We start from the raw sequence: 4,425 nt of genomic DNA on the forward strand, positions 1-4,425 counted from the left end.
ATTCTCCTTGTTTATTACTTCTATATATCCTAGTGAAGGCTGGTTTTAAAATATTTTTTTGTTGAAGAGAAATCTGTCACCTAAATAATTGGACCAAGGAAATTATGCCTAAGAGCTGATAGCAGAAAATAGATACAGCAGTGGTTGACTAAAGAAAATACACCTGTATTTACATTTAGATATATACAAATCTGAATATATGTATATATTGTATGTTTCTGAATATATTATATATAACAACTATGTATGTATATATCTGTTATATATATTCATATATCATAGACACGTTTATGAGTATATATTGTATATATCTATATATTATACACAAGTGTTTCTGAATATATATTATATATGTAATATATCTATAGAGAGAGAGTTCCTATATACAAAGCTAATCAAGTGTTTCATATGTACTGAGGAGGAAGTAAGTAGGCTGAAAAATGGAATCAAAACCTGATTTGGAAGGAATTTCCTGATTTAGAAGGAACATCAAGATTTCCTACAAACAGTAACTTTTCTCAGAAACAAATTGCTTAGAGACAAAGAAAATTGGAGAACTGAAAATGATGACCTTTTTCATTTGGGAACTGTCACCATAAAAATTATTGCTTCCTTACAGTTTCCAGTGCCAGGTGCTGAGGAATCTAACTGGCCTCAACCTCACAGAAGCACTGAAGGCACAGAAATAATTTGAGGGAAATAGGACCTGGCTCAGGTAATTACCTAGGGCCGTCTTACACCTCCAGTTACCGTGTCGTTCCCTCTGTTTTTTAGCTGATGCTTGGCTGCATACACCAATTTTCATTTTATTGACATGAAGAATATTGTCTTCTGTCACACCAAGGTAATTTTCCTAAAAATCTAGGAGGTACAGAAGTAGAGGTGCAGCATCTGTGTGCAAGAAGATGAAGAGCGAGCATCGGTGGTCAGAATCAAGCAGAACCCTCCAGGCAGCAGGGGAAGCGCCTCAGCTGCTGCTCTTGAGGGGGAAGTAGGCAGTGATGGTCAGGAGGGCCAACTTAACTGGCTGCTCCCTGCACCCTGGGCTGTACATCTCATGTTTTCCTTCTCCACAAAAATCTCAGCGAGTAGGTACTATTTTTCTCACCCTATGTTGTTGATGAAACAACGCAGAGACTTGAGAGTTTAAGAATCCTAGATGTGATTGTACAGTCTTAAGTGGAGACTAAGAGCATAAACCCACATCCATCTGACTTCAAAAATGTATTGTCTTAAGCACCAAACTACACTACTCCCCAGTAACAGACTGGGACACATCTGTTCTTGAAAACTGAGGGAAATGCGCTTAATTATACTTATATTATTATGTATCTTAAAAGAGAAAAACCCATGTTCTTACTTGCAGTTACTTGTTCAGCAAGACTAACATTCCTGAGGAATAGAGTCCCACCTTGTGAAGTCAGGAATCTATGCAGAATCTTAGTCTGGCTTTCCATCCTCTGCTTCACAATGAATTCTCAATTTAAAAAGTTATCTCCCCTTCCTGTCTCATTTGACAACCATTATACCCACCACGAGGAAAATAATGTGACTAATAGATCCTTCATATCTTTTTCACATACAAGCAAACATACACATGCACAATTACACATAAACTGATCAGTGTACAGCCTCAAATATATCATCAACCCTCTCCAGATAACAGTCACTAGGCCACTGTCTCAGCTCCATGAACTCCTCACCAATGGGACTAGCTCACCAGCCTCCTAAATATAAAATGAAAGGTTGGCTATTTTACCAACACAGCACCCTACATCAATATAAGGGTCACTGGGATGGCTTCAATCCAGTGGTGTTCAACCTTAGCTGCGCATGAGTCACATGGGAAGCTTGAAATCTTTTTCAATAACTAACCACACCCCTGATCCGTTAAATCATAACCTTAAGAGGTGGGATAATCTCAGGCATCAGTATTATCTCCAAGTGCCTCCATATAATTTCAGTGTGCAGCTAAATTGACAAACATTTCTGCAAAGCAGATCATGTGTGTATCACCCTACCTATCCTGACCACCACAGCCAAGCTCCTCATTAAGGAGTCATTGGCCAAGGTGACAAAAATGATAAGATGAGGTTTGTAATTCTGTCCCAAGGTTGACCTCTGATCTAATTTCACCTAAACAAACCAATTTTGCTCACGTTGCAGAAGGAGCCATTCAGTGAGATAACAGATGTGTTAACTGAATTAATTGTGGTAATCATTCCACAATATATACATGTATCAAACAATTATGTTGTGCACTTTAAACTTATACAATGTTATGCATCGGTTACATCTCCATAAAGCTAGGAAATAAATTTTTGTTGATGGAAGAAAAGAAAGCTATCCAGTTTCAGAATGGTTCCATCTCCTTTGTGTCTGGACATATTTGCTTGGGAAGTCGGTATGGACATCATTTATAAGAACATTGCCAAATACCCAGGCTGAGATAATAAGAACCACCAGATTCTCCAGTCCTGTCTTCCCAGTCATTCTGTGTAGATCAGAAATATGGCCCAGAAATCTGTACTTTTATGAGGACTCTATGTAAATCTTACACAAAGGCAGAAGTGGAAATCACTTAAATACTCAATGGGAGAAGAAAAGTTACCCAAAGTCAATGAGAAACATGGCCTCTCACCAGGAATTTTGACTGTGTGTATGTGTAAATATCGAGAATTTGGACCAGGGAGAGAGACTGAGACAGATGGGGACAGAGAAAGAGACACTGAAATTCCTCATAAACCACATTGCCAGAAAGCATTTAGGGATAAATTATTCTGACTTGATGCATCTGCAAGAAGACCTTTGAGTCTGCTCATCCACTGTAGAGGCTGCCAGGGGTGACATGACAAGGAGAGGACTATGAGCAATAGGGTCTGATTCAGTTCAAGCCACTCTGTTGTCAGACGCAGAAGTATTCCCTTTTAGTGAGGGTGAAAGTCAGTGTACATGGGATAAGGATTAAAAGATACCAAATACCAGGAAAGAACCCTGTACTTCTTTATAGAAACAAAATAACCAACAAAGATATTTTTAGTTGTTAATAGCAGATCTGTCAATGGTTAGAAAGAGGAATAAAAGAAGAAATTACATTTCCCATGGAATAGAGAAAAACCCAAATGTGTGGGAGTTGGGTACAGAGTTCTTGACTTTTCATAAATAATTTTATCTTTGTGAGAATGACAGTGACAGTAAACACTGGAAAGAAATGGGAGAATGAAGTTGCTTTTGTAATCCAAGAATATGTCACTTGTATTTCAGTCATGTATTAAATTGGTAGACTGTTCACTTGAACTATGATGAAATAATTATCTGTATTTAAATTTTTTGACTACATATATTTTTATAATTTTCAAAATATTTCCCATTAGACTTTAATTCCTTTGTTCTACAATTTCTATTGGTGCATATATAAAATATCAACTAACAATTTTAAATCATGGAGAATAATGGGCTACTAAATAGTGTATATGAAGATGTTCTTTCAAAGAATTCTGAAGCTGAAAGCTTTGAACTTATCATATGAGTTTTTCCAGTAAATTCTGGGTCTCTCATCTAGCCAAATCAGTATTATAGGTTAGTTTACCTAGCTATGCAATAATATGAGCAAATGAAAACTGTGTCCATTACCAATATTCTCAAATTAGCAATTTTTCCCCAGAAAAACTCTTGAACTCTAAACATATATACTGTTTAGTCTCTAACATGCAGGGAAAAACTATGTTAAATGAAATTTCTGAATAATAAAAGATAATAGTTCTGCTATCTTAATGTCTTCAAACAATGTATTAGGACTTTTCTATAAGTAATAAAATTTCAATTACAAGGGAATAAACTTCTAATAACAATATCCAGATTGCCAAAGCAATAGCCTCAGTATTACCGATTTATATAAACCTGAATGCTAACACCATGTGATGTGCCACTTCACCTAGATTACAAGTTATCTAAATTTTAAATCTCATAACAATATGTATTTTCATAAGGAGGTGGGGAAGGAAGAGTTACGTGCTCTTGTGCACAGATGCTTAGCTGGTACACAAATCATTTGCTAAGATACTTAGACATTTCCAAATCATTTGGTGTAGTGCTGCTGCACCAGCCATCAGGATGTCTACCCAGGGACCCCCCACACCTCTGCATGATCCAGCTACTGCCACACACAGCAGGGTCTCCTGGACCCCATTCCAGCATTGTGGCCTGTATCAGCTCTGGCTGTTAAATGTTTAAGTATCACCCCTGTGCACTTGTGCCTATGTAACACCAAAGCAAGAAGAGTCTGACTTGAGAGAGGAAATTCAGTGAAATGATTCTTAGATAGAATAATAAGGCCATAGAACAGCCATTCCTCTGGGCCCTCAGCAATAACAAGAACATCAGATCAGAAGCATCAGAAGGCATCCAACGATGAAGCAGAGAATG

This window comes from Manis pentadactyla, chromosome 14, assembly GCF_030020395.1.
Source record: "Manis pentadactyla isolate mManPen7 chromosome 14, mManPen7.hap1, whole genome shotgun sequence".
Taxonomy (NCBI): Eukaryota; Metazoa; Chordata; class Mammalia; order Pholidota; family Manidae; genus Manis; species Manis pentadactyla.